This window comes from Pseudoliparis swirei, chromosome 21 (genome assembly GCF_029220125.1).
Source record: "Pseudoliparis swirei isolate HS2019 ecotype Mariana Trench chromosome 21, NWPU_hadal_v1, whole genome shotgun sequence".
Lineage (NCBI taxonomy): Eukaryota > Metazoa > Chordata > Actinopteri > Perciformes > Liparidae > Pseudoliparis > Pseudoliparis swirei.
The window spans coordinates 11,696,874-11,710,934 of record NC_079408.1 but is presented as its reverse complement, the minus strand read 5'-3'; positions in this window follow the sequence as shown (position 1 = coordinate 11,710,934).

The window sequence follows — 14,061 nt, the reverse complement described above, 5'->3', positions numbered from 1 at the left end:
TATCTGCTCAATGCAACCTGTGAGGAGGGGCCTGAGTGGGCACTGTTTGGATATAAAGGTCACAGGTCAATAAGGTGGGGAACCAGTCACTAGGAGACTGCCAGGAGCGGCACAGCATGACTGTGTGTGCAGCTGAATTGGTTTCCAGATATCCGGAATCTGGTTGCCTCTCCAGTGACCTATGCAAACAGCCGTAAATTCTCTTTAAAAGTTAATCTGCGCGTCTGATTCTGGACGGCGGCTCCAGTTGTTAATTCTGCAGATGATATTTATCATGTCAGTGATTTCTTCTAAAATCCCAAATGATCTTTTCTTGTTTAAAAATAATATATAAAATCGTACAGTGTTTGAACGGCATCAATCAGCCACTTTCCAGTCTCAGTCCAGAGGAATGAACTAGAGACAGGGAGGAGGAGGGGGGGGGGGCAGACAAAATGACTCCTCATCGCTGTAAATGTAGGTCAGGGAGGAGAAGTGGCTGCGTCTCTTTGCCTAAGCTAACTACTTTCCCTGTGTTGCCCTCATGCTTTATTCATGGTGGCACCACGATGTACAAACGTCTCTCTCAGAAGGCGAGCCGCGTGTTGCTGCGACGCCGACAGCTGTCGATACAACACATTTTTCTTTCGCTCGACTGTCGCTGCCTCCCAACATCTTCATTTTCTTCACCCAGTTTTATTCCTGTTTGTGAGTTCTCTCGAGAGAAATACTTTATTTTCTTTATTTTCTTTTTTTGTATATGTTTTTATTTTCTAATGCGTGGCTTTAATTGGATATTGTGAGGATGTGGTTATGGCATCGGGGGGAAGTCGTGTACATTACATTACATGTCATTTAGCAGACGCTTTTATCCAAAGCGACTTACAATAAGTGCATTCAACCTAGAGTACAAACTAAGAACAACAAGAATACAGAAAGTAACATTTCCTCAACATAGTCGAACTACAAAAGTACCATAAATAAGAGCTATTTAAGTGCCACTGAAGTGCTAATCTGTGTTTTAATCCAGATATAGTCGGAAAAGATGTGTTTTTAGTTTCCGGCGGAAGATGTCGAGACTTTCTGCTGTCCTGATGTCAGTGGGGAGCTCGTTCCACCACTGAGGAGCCAGGACAGCAAACAGTCTGGATTTCGAGTGATTAGCTCGAGGTGCAGGAGTCAGGGTTGATTTTCAGGTGTACACGATATGTTGGCGGTGCTTAAACCGTTATAACGTCTGCTGCTCGGCAACATGGACCCTACACCGTCGAAGCTAACAATTAAAAAAATGTGAGGAAAAAAATAATGGCGAGCAGGCAATTAAAAAAGGAATAATGACATGAGGCCAATTACTTAGAAATACTCTATATATGACTACAATTTAAATATATACATAAAAAAAAAAAAAAACCTCAAGCGAAGATTTACACCACGAGGTCGTCGTTCACATGACACACTCCGACCTGAAGGCAGCGCGGCACTGATGAATAATACATCATTCATAATACAGACTACGACATGGTCACATGCACCTCTTGAAACACTTAGTCATATTTTTAACAAGCCTTAATTTCAGCCATTGAAAGTAAGGCTGAAGTATGTGCTTCTATTCCTAATCCTATTTAAAGATATAGTCAACGGGATGTAAATTATGTATTCCTCTTAATTCCTTGCTTTTTCCTTTTCATCTGATCCGCTGCAGCATTGGCTGGAATACTAAAGGAATGCTGATGTTTGGGGCTTGATGTCGAAAGCCCGAATGGAAAGTGTATTAAATACTTTTCCCCCACTTTTTCTCCTCATTATCTGAAACAGAAGGAGCTCCTCGGAGGATTTTCCAACCACAGAAAGGTCCTCAACCTCTAAATCTTAAAAGTCGAGGAGGATATTCCCCAGCAGAGGACGGTCACAGCAGATAACACGTTTCTCGCCTTTATTCCGTGTACCTACTACTCAGAGTCATACTCTACCTGCAGGAGACCCCCCCCCTCACCTCCTCAGAGACCCGGGTGACACTCAGAGATAAGGGAGTTGGCCTCTCTCTCCAGCCTTTATCCCCGGTGCTCCCTCAGGCTGCCGTCACATGGCCTGAGAGCGACAGGAGGAGCGAGATAAGGCTGCAGGAGGTTTGCCTGGAAACGTTTCACCGTTCAACACTTGCTTCAAAAAGTTGGCAGTCGAGAGCGAAGACGGTGCTCCTTCCCGACGGAGCTCGAAATACCCAACACGCACATGGGCCGCGCCATCCACACGATGTAACAGCTTATGCATCGTCCTGTATGTTCACTGGTTTATCTCATGAGCTAAATCCTGAATTGAGAGGTATATTATTTTGCCTGTTGAAATTGCCACTTGGGGGCCAATCCACCGAATTCATATTTTATGAGATGTTAATTTAATACTGCGTTCGGCACAGGATACGATGCCTCACGGTGTCTATTCCCACTCTCCCGTGTCTTCTGCTAATCATATTAAAATATAGATCCTCTTTTTTTCTTGCACTATTCAGATTACCGCCTGTTGACATCTCGGCGACTACATTTATAGAGCGAGGTCGTTTCCACCGAAGCCGTCGCTCACTCTTTGGGTCTTTCTGTCGTTTCCCTTCTACCAATTTCATTTGAGCGACACGTCACACCTCCCCGGAGTTGATTAGAGGCGTATTTACACCACCTGCTGCACAAGGTGTGGGGCCTGGCTCCTAATCGAGAGTTCGGAGCGGCCAATCAGGGTGTGACGTTTCACACCCATCATTTTGGTCCTGCTCCGTCACGCTCACCTCATTTTAGTATAAACTCTGCTCTTCAAGCCATTTTGATGTCCTAACTTTTTTTTTGAGTGGGCGATTATGAGAATTTCCGTAACACCTGAGGGAATATATAGCATTTCCAACTTTCTCGAAGCAAAGACTTAGCAACCGATATCTACGACACACACACCACAACGTGATCGGTTTATGGATTCATCGTTAAATGAGCATAGATGATGTTTCACTGACTTATTGCTGCTTAGTGGTTGCATTATTATGAACAATATAATAAATATATCAGCACATATATAATTTTTTTGGGGCTTTTCCACATTTTTTGTTTTGTTTTGAGAAACAATAAGCACAGTTAGGAGTATTTAATGACACCATCAGCACAACTTTCCTCCAAGTGCACGCTCCACATGCTCTTAAAACTCTTGGCACAGTCAACACACATTATAAGAAGTCTATCTCCTCCTTTAATCATGTGCATCAGCAGCTTTCACGGATGGACAGGACTGCATCATTCATATGAGAAACAAGCACATTCAATTAGGCTTTCATGATGCAATATTACATAATCCTTTTTTTCTTCTTCTTCTTTTGCTCCGAGTGTGACATCACACCTTCCGCTGCCCGTCAAGCTAGGGACATTAAAGTGCTGCGAGCGTCCGGCTCCCCTGGGCTCAACAACTCGCCTTCACAAGCTTGTCCGAGTGAAAAGAAGAAAACGCGTGCGACCGACAGTGAGAGCGGCAGCTTCACATCAGCGAAGTGAAAATGGGGGTTAGAGGCACCAACCTGGAGAGGGTGTCGTTACCATGGGCGACGGGCCGAGGTGACCCAGATGGTACAAAAGCAGCCGAGCCGATGGGCCGACGTGCTCTGACAGCCACGCTAAGTAGAAGAAGCCACAATGCATCAGCCACAAGTCTTTCCTTAAAACGTGGTCACACCCCTGATGGAACACGTACGGCTGCACGATGGATGGACATCATCCTGCATTTACTCCTGCGCGTGCACCTTGTGATTACGCTTCATCTCCAAATACAGCGTTGTGTTAATGACACCATCAGCCTGTGTGGAGCCAATAAAAAAAAGTTAAATCTTTCAACTGATACATAGAGGAGGACAAACGGAGCCAAATCACAGACGCGACTGACGCCGAGCTGCTTGTGGCCCCTGGAGCATCACGATAATATTCACCTGAAGGTCCCGGTTGAACAGCAGACTTTACAGGAATAGTTCGACAAGTTGGGAAAACGGCATTTAAAAAAAAGTAATTAAAAAGGCATTGAGATTATTTCATTAATTCCTCTAATTTTCAGATGCTTAACATTTGGCCTATACCTTAAGGGTACATGAATACGCCTTATAGCCTTTATATATAGCATGTATAACCTTTATAGCATTTATAACCTTTATAACATTTATAAACTTTATATCATTTATAGCCATTATAGCATTTAGAGCATCTATAGAATTTTAGCCTTTATAGCCTTTATAGAATGTATAGCATTTATAGCCATTATAGCATGTATAGCATTTATAGCCCTTATAGCATTTATAGCATGTATAGCCTGTATAGCCTGTATAGCCTATACATGATGCAAATTAGTGCCGATTCACCAATGATTAGGCAGAATATTCTTAGCATAACTTCTCTTTCCAGCCACCGTACATTTAAATCAGGTGGAGGAACACTGTACTTCTTTATGAGTGCACAATGTAATCTTGGTGGCAGTGTCCAAAATAATCTAGAACATCCAAAACACACAATTAATGCATGAGAGGGACTTTCTGTGATTGAATATGGCCCCTGCCACATCTCTAATGAGATCCTCCACATCTTTTACATGATCTCAAACAAAGCCACGCATAGCAGACCCTCTCTTTATTTAAAAAAAACAGCCCACGGTAATAAAAAAAAAAATCCATCTGCGTTCAAATGTCCTTCAATCTAATCTGTCCTTGGACAGGAATGTTTTTTAGCTCCTTCGTTGCTTTTAAAAGCTCTCCGCCTCCCCGAGAGGAGGTACGAGTGGCCGACGGTGGCTGAAAATAGCCCCTCGCCCAGAAAGGATGAATCAACGCTGCACCTTATGCTTAATTAAAGATTAACGAGAAATTGCTCGCCGGTGTGGAGGTTTCTCAAAGCCTCACTTTACTCCTCTGATTAAGGTTGCGTAAGTCTTGTTAATACTGCATGGAAGACGCTTAAAAAAGTAATGACAACTGCCAGCCTGATAGAATCCATCCGACCCCCGTTGCCAACACATCGACACATTGGCTGCTCACAGCTGCTAAATCAATTTATTCTTATTTAAAAGTGTTAAATGTATCTGAATTAATGATGAACCCCTCAAGAAGAGGTTTAAAATGTGGACAGTTTGTCATCTCTTGGTTTGAAGCTCTGGTGGAGATCTGTGAGATCTGGTTCACTGTTTAAAAATAAATCAATAAATCATACTGTTTATCTTTTTTTACTCAATTTCCATATTTCCTTAAAAGCAGCACGATTATCACGATATATTTTCTTTTTGATCTGCCTCAAGAAGTTTAATTTCATAGCAGGACTAGTGGAAAAATAATTTTTCCTATTTCACAACATAAGCCAAACCTCTCAAATACATCATCACATGACATTGGGCTTTTATCCAGAGCGACTTACAATAAGTCAGGGCTTCATTTGTCTTAACTTTCCCGAAATACAATTCAACGCAAAAGCAAATATATCATTGAAATCCCAAAGATTAGCGAGACTAAAACTCTGAGTCTTCCACAGGCCACGTAGCTGCTGTTTCCAATAACGGTCTCCCCAGAAAGTGAAGTTAGAAGCTTTGCTTTCTTTTAGGAGCCTTTTCAAAATATACCGAGAGCCTAGAATCAGTATTCTGTGACTCAGATAGAAAACCAGGAAAATACTAGACGTGGCATAAGTTGTTCCCACAAAAACACAACACCCAAAAAACTAAAAACTACAAACAAACGAACGACAGCGAACACAACTCACAACTACCACCCAAAGAAATGAGAAAGGATTGGAGGGTATGGAGGTACGTTGGTGAATAATAAGGCGATTAAAAAACACAAGTTGTGTGGCAAACACAGATCAGCGAGATATTCTTCACAATAAAATGATTCTGATTCTTGAAGCGTGAATGCAGCTGCCAGAAGTAACACGCTCGCGTGAAGCAATAAACAAACTATCGCGGTTGAATGAGCGCGTTTACCCAACGAGGCTGTAAAGGCGTAACCTCGTCAAATGATCTGTATGTGCAACGTACTCGACAAATACATTCTGAAGTCTCACTTAACCACATTATTGTTGCACTTAAACGCTTCACAAGGACGGGAGAACATTCCTGCCCACTGCAATAAGACTTTATAAAAAATCACCTCTAACACTGTATTAACTTTTTTTAAATTTTTTTTTTTACATTTTCATTTCCTTTATTATTTAATTGTTTTAATTTTTTTTATATTTTATTGTATATTTGTAAACATGTTTTGCTGCTGCCCCCTGGGGATGAATAAAGTAATATCTAATGTAATCTAATCTAAATTTACCAGAGGGGGCTTTATTGACATATTTTACATCTTAGAACCACACTTTAAAAATCTATCCCACAGACGCACAGACCTCATCTCAGGGATCTCATCAAAAACTCATCTCTATATATTTAAAAAAAGAAAATACCGATTGACTTTGATGACTTGAAGGGGGCAAAAATGAAAAGTCCCTTCCCTGGTGTGAGGACGTCTTCCTGCAGCACTCTGTAGTCCTGAGGCGGTGAAGCTCTCTGATGCCTTCACAGGAGTTAACAAAGAAAAAGAAAAGGGAAGCTTCTATCTTTGTGTACTTCTGCTGTCCAATCCTGTTGCACGCCCGCCACACCGATCCACGCTACCGTGACAGCCTTCTAAATAGCCAAAGTGTGTGTGTTTGTGTGTGTGTGTGTGTGTGTGTGTATCAACTGCTTTCCTGCTCGGCCCTTTCGTGACTCATTTAGCATGAGTCACGCCGCTGCAGCTCCACACCTTTGAGGCCATTCGAGGCTGGAAAAAACCCTGTGACGGATGGTTGGAGCAGATGTTTTGGGATGCAGAGACTTCTGGTGGAGTCGTCTCATGTGAGGCAGACGGGGGGAGCGAGAGCAAAAACACTGTGAGATGCAAACAGGGAGGACACACCGCCACTACTGGGGATCCAGCTTTGGATCTCTGTGTGTGTGTGTGTTTGCGTCTGTGTGTGTGTGTGTGTGCAGGAAGAGAGAGAAGGAGATAGGCAGAGCTAGAAAGGAGTGAGTCAATGTGGAGCACAGGGAGAGAGCTGGTGAAATTATCTCATCATATTATTCACTGGAGGTTGAGAAAATGTAAAAACACGGCCTCACACGGCTTCAACAAGCTGTAAGGCTAAAAATAAAAGCTTATTCGTGGATGATCAGGACATTATTTAGATTTGTGTACTCATTTAAGAGTTGATAGGGAAAAGACTAATAAGAAATTAATGTCCATTTTGATTAGATTTGGTCTGGAATGTCTTACAGGCCAAGGTACGGTTTGACCGTCGTTGTTCAGGGAAGTTTTAAAGGAAATTGTCACATCTCTTTGTGAAACAATCTAAATGTGTACCCGGTTTAAAAGGCATTGAAGTGCTTCTGTGTGCCGAATTAGCTTCACAAACTATAAAGGGATAACACTCTTCCTCAACCTATAGTGTGAATATGAAGTTCACCAGGAAATAGTGGCCAACGCCTCCGATTCATCCAACAGCAGCGCTGAGTAACATGTATCCTCGAGTAAAATGGGCGCCTTGTGTCACACTGTGATGGTTTACGGGTGTACAATAATTGCAGAGGGACATTTACACGTGGGCTTTTGTTATGGATAACAGTGCTGGGATAATTATAGGACAAAGTGGTGGATAATCTACAGAGCTGCACTGTAAACCAGTACTCACTGTATGCAGGACCAGTACTCCAGCTATCCTGGAAGTGAAGTGTGTGTGTGTGTGTGCGTGTGTGTCTTTGCACTGATATACTTGATAAACACTGGATGTTAGGTATTCAAATATTCCGATTTATTTGGATATCTTTTACAGTTACTTTTCTTTGCGTATGTTATATTATTAAAGTTCAAGAATAGCAACCGCAATGAAATTCATCCTTTACAGAAAATCAACAACTTGCCCAAATCAGCAAAGATTTACTGAAAAAACAACTTTATTTACGAGCTTATCAAACACAATTGTCCCCCCCCCGGTGGCATCAACTTATATCTCACGGTCTTAGCTACAGCTCAGCTTCCATCAAGCGACCCGAGGAACTCGGGGCATGTGAACAATCTTCATGGCATGACACGGGCACATTGTTTTACTTTGGTCACGTTTTGCTCCCCACTGTCAATCGGGTCAGCGCGTTGAACCTCGCAGTGACCTCTGACCTCTGTTCGTCACACCGTCCCCTAAAAGGCGTGTTGAGTCACGTCTGCCCCATCAGTGGGCCTTGCATGTCTGATGAAGCTCTTCCCACAGTGTGCTGCAGAAGCTACATAATGCTCCATCACGTGCTCCGTCTGCCCACTGGAGCCCCGGCTGGCTTCAAAGCGCTCCCGTTGCCTGATGAGAATGAACGCAGCGTGTCTGCTCAGTGCGCTCCGTGGCTCGCTGTCAATCTGTTGCACTCAGACTCCGGTTACAGGCTGCTCCATGCAGACCTCCTGCAGACCTGCAGTGCACGAGCAGCCACTCTGTTCGACGAGCGTCGTGACCCCTCTGCAATAACGATGTGTTCATGGCCCCGCGGTCCAAATTCGAAGGAATGCTCTTTAGGTCCAATACTGTCGTCAGCATTTTGATACAATTCTGAACTCTTGCACCATTCCTCCCTCACATCATTTGCAAAAGCTGTCCCTGGAAGTCTGTGTCATGCACGCCGAAGCTTCACGAAGGAAGTATTTGACTGTTTGTAAAAGGACTGACAAAGAAAATCGATAAACGCGCGGGGGCATCGATCGCCCAGTGGGATATTAATAAAACACGAAAGGGGTCCTTTCAAATGTGGCTTTATTTGGTCTGTCCTCAATGGGTCAAAGCAATCTGTTTACGCCTCTCCCTCGCCCCTGCTATCTCTCCATCCGGTCCTTTGGGCCTCCAGATAAAAGAGGGCTCATTGTGAACAAAGTGGAGGGTCTGACAGAGCTTCGGCCACCTGCAGCGGACCCGACCGCTCGGTCGGCTCAGGTTCCGTAAAACGGGCCATGTGAGGATCGGGAGGAACGAGTAAGTCCCGTGAGAAATTTGTCATTAACACCATTTGAGCCAAAAATACAGAAAATTAAAACGAATATAATTTGCCTCGGATAGTAGCGGCTTCATAATCTCCCCGCGTGGCCGCGATAACCCCCCCATGTAAAGGATATTTACATCCACATGGAGAGCATGTGTTGCCAGCGATGGTGCGATAACTTCCCAGACTGGGGTGTTGCTATGGGAACGTGACTCATCACAAGTCTGTCCTGCTCTACCTGTGGCAGCTGCACAGCCCTGATGAAAGCTATTTCATGCTCCTTTTGTTTGCCGAGCAGCAGCGCTGAGCCTCCATTTTCAATAACATATCATATCAGGTGTCTGGGAATACACGGCGTCACGCAGGTGCTAAAAAGAGGTGTTTGTAGCCAGTCGCTTCTTTTTTTCTCCATTTATTTTCTTCTTCTTCTTCTTTTTGTCTTCGCAGGAGGTGTGGTGTGTATTTAGGAGTTAAAAGAGTGATGCCAGTATTTAATTAAAGTCAGTCAATCAATCACAATATTTTGATCGTGGGAGGAACAACGTGATTTCTGTTTGTATCAAAGCAATTTGCACATTTTCTGAAATCATATGGACCTTATGGACCTTAATGTGTTAGTTTAGTTATAGATGCAATTATTTAATGGAGGATTTGATGCATTTTAATGTATAACTCATAAAAAGGTTTTATGTCCTCATAATGACCTCACAGTTCATCAATTTGTTTTATAACTGTCACACAAGTTGTAAATACAATGGGACTAAATATGCCTCAATAAACTAAAATGCATTAACACTTAATGAATCTTAACCTTTCCATGTTAAGTTGATCAGTGTATAGCGGAACACATTTTTTTATTTGAGTGCCGATGGAATAGTTGAGTTATAAATACAATCGGCGTGAATGGGACTCGAATGCATTACATCTGATCCTGCACACACACACACGCACACACACACACACACACACACACACACACACACACACACACACACACACACACACACACACACACACACACACACACACACACACACACACACACACACACACACGCACGAGGAACAGATGCACATAGATTAGATAAACACACAAACACTCACAAAGGATACACGTACGCATGCACACAGACACGTACACCAACACAATGATGCACATACACTAATATCTATATCATGCTATTGTTACAATGTTTTATTGTATTGTCCCTGACAAATAAACAAATAAATAAAATAATACATAGTAAGCATAAGTCACCAGAAGGCACTAATGTATGCTATGAAAGTGATCATTGTTTTATATGAATAGACCTTGTATAGCACACATTGATTCTAAAATATTAATAAATAAAGGTGTGTTGGATTGTTTTTAAAATGTAGTAATTCATCAACGTGTCAATAAGAACGGTTCCTTATCCACATGATCCATGATATTTTTGGTGGCGTTAAAACGGTGCGTGTGAATAAAAAATGTGACATACAAGCAAATGTATCCACTCAATAATAATAACAAGATACATAATGATTTTTTTTTTAAATAGAAGAAGAAAACAACACAATTCACCCGACATAAGAGATGAGATCCACAGGTTTTAATGTAATGTTTTCTTACTGTGCAACACACACACACACACACACACACACACACACACACGCACACAGATGTGTGAGTTCAGTCGTGTTTCTGTGTGGTGCTTCAGGCATGTTGTCAGACCCCGGCGTGTGGAGGAGGCCCATCTGTCACGCCACTCACCCAGGAAACAGAATCCTGAGCTGTCCTTCACGACAGGCCCTCGTCTCTGTCTCCTCATTGGTTACTGGGGACGTGCACATCTTCAATAAAAACAAGAAAACGGAAATATGCGGCAGTAAATGTCTGTTTTGTGTCCTCTTGATGTGTAAGTCGGAAGCTGTGGTTACTTCAGGTGAGCTCATCTATACGATGGACTGGTTACCGCTAACCTTCAGGTCAAATATCGATCCGTATTTGATGGATCCTTTGAGTATGAGTACAAGCGCAGCAAATTTCGGAGGTTAATGATTTCTGACCTGGTTTCTAATCCTCACTGTATCTCCATCCTTATACCGACTCATTAGACCTACGGTCAATATGAACAGTCTCGAATAATTGGGTCCGCAAAAGTAGAGAGCAAATTATATTTACGTGAGAATCTCGACAGACCCACTGTATCGGTATCTTTAATATCATGAGTAAAATCTATTTGGAAAAGAAAACGTCACGATATTTGAAAATCTACTTACAGGGAACTGAAATTTGTTTAAAATAATCCATCAGTCATGGAAAAGTTATGTTAAAAAACATTGTAATCTAGTACAAACTGTTCTAAACGTACACTGGTGCTATATTTATATATATTGTACACCAATCCCATGAATTGACCACATCTATCAATACGTTTGTTCTTTTGTGAATGCTGCTACTCTGTTATTGCAGATAACATTTTAAATTTTTTTTGTCTTTATTTTACAATGTCCACAATTGCTTCGTGGATCATATTTTATTTTTTTAAACTTTAATACTATGATCTTATTGCTCAGTGTTACATCCACCCATCAATAAACTTACACATACAGGAGTAGGTCAAGCTAAGTAAAGGTGAATATATGTTGACTAATTGATTATTTTATTCACTTTAAGACGGTCAACCAATCTCAAATTTACAGCGTGTTTTGGAAAATGACGGAGACAGAAACTACACAATTATTAACAAATGGGCTCCACAATTCATAAGAAGCAAAGTAAGAGTGTCTGAGTAGCTCATGATACGCGCTGTGAGGACCTGAGCATCGCTTGACCTGCATCGTGTCAACCTGTCCGCTGACTCTGAGACGTACCATTGTCCAACTTACCTTTGCACTTACCCCCCCCCCCCCCCATCCACCCTTCTGAGGTGCAGTGCAGGTAAAAGCTCCGAGTGCCATCCCAGGTACCACAGAGTGCACACGGGGGGATTGCAGGACCGTGCAGAGGCCACACTTTTGTCCTGAGCACCTGAGGCACTTCTCTCGCTGCCTGAAGGGGACGCCGGGCTGTTGTTGTAGCCTGAAGGTCAGATGATTGGTTCTGATGGAGAGTCTGAAGCTTTCAGAGTAATCTTTGTTATAAGGCAGAGGTCGCCAGGTGACCGCCGACGTCAATTTTGCTCTCAGTGTGCGCTGCTCTCGCTCTCGCTGCCAAACACAACACGTATTGGGTTGCTCTGTCCGTGCACTGTTTTCTCTTCTCGGCGAGCAAAGACTATTCTCATTAGTTATTATTTTGTTGATCATTTTCACTATTCACCAACAACTTGTCGAGTCTGCAAAAAAGGTCGATCACAACTCCAGCGAGAACAACGAGACGTCTTCCAGTCTAAAAGCAAACAAAAGCAGCAAATCCTCCCATCTGAGATGTTTCCCTTGGTTTGTTTAAGACATTATAAACTCTATATTTGCTAAACTTCAGCACCCTACTGTGAGCATGTCAGCTAGTGTCGTCGTGTAAAGTGGGCAGGGCCCCTTCCCCCAATCCCTCCCAGCGGCCCTGCTCACCCATCATCGAAACCTGCCTCCATTTTGATCTCCACCACACACCTGAAAGAAACACCGTGATTGCATCTGGAACGGTTGTTGATAAGAATACAAGCACCTGGCAAAGTTCTCAAAGCAGGATATGGGAGTGTCTCCGGGGCCACGTTGTGCCGCGATGACACGCACAAAGACTCAGCAGGTGAACACAACACGAGCGTTGCTGTCGCAGGAATAATCATGAATTGCAGCCCTAATGTGAAGTGGGGCATTTTATGGTCACATATTAGGGCGGTGGCTCATAATTGAATCTTAACTTTACATGTCCAGCTCGTCTTATTTCCAGAAAATTGACTTCCTTCTTTTTTCCGGACTCGTGATAACTTGCAATTTGGTTCATTTTGGCCAAACTTCAGAACTGGAGGTCAGCGTCCTTCCCTAGATTTCGTTTCGTGTTGGATGTAGAAGACACGCCGCGTGGAGCTCGAGTCTGTGTGACTGCGGGAGCCACAGTTGTGTTTGGTGTTTGAAATCATTTGTTAAATTGCAACAGGTCCTTGAGGTCTTTTAGAGGAAACCTAAAGCGGCAGCGGCTGATTGCTCAACACACATAAAAGCATCCTCTAAAAGCAATCTCATTTGCAGTTCTGAAGCCGCGCTCGGCGCTTCACTCTGATACTTTGGTTTAGTAATAGGCTACACCGGCGCTGTGAGTTATATTGGAGGTGACACCCAATCATGCCTATAGCTTTGCACATTCCCCCTGGGAGCCCAGCTGTAGCTTTGGCCCTGGCATTTGATCACTCGTTTGTAGGGAACTGACATCACCGCTGCTTTGTCTCGGACTTTCTGACACACACACGACAGGCTTTGAGTAAAGTGAATTCTCTGATACTGTAAAACAATGCACTTAATTGGAGGGGGGAGAGGGGGGGATTCAGGCACAAGGATGCAGGCCTCATAACAAGTGGGTGTAGGAAGCAAATGAAAACGGGAAAAGATGTGAAACCCCTGCAGGCGGCGTCTGACCCCCGTGAGTCACTGTCCTGCAGGCTTCTCCGTGACTCAGGAAGGTGGGCGCACTAATATTTCGGAAATGCACTTCTGTTACCGGCCGCTGATGCATGTTCATCCAATTTTTATTTTAATGCTCAGTGTTGAACTCACACAGACAGAGACTTTTTTGATTCTTTCTGTTTCCTGCTGTTTTTATAAAAACAAGAGAAACATAAGGTGCTGATTCTGGGACGCGCACCTCACTTCCTTTTCATCGAAAACAAACGACAGGATCCGAGCACAAAAGAATGTCTGATGAATCAAGAATACAAATAGTGTTTGCAAACTTATTTAATATCTATTCAAACTAATTATTTAAATATGTGATGCCAATAAATGACACACATGTCTATTGTTGGATATCTCCACAGGATTTAAAAATAAAATATGCTTCAAGTGTCGATACATAACATTTCAGAAGATGGAATAGTGGATGTGAAGGACTTCATGACTTCTC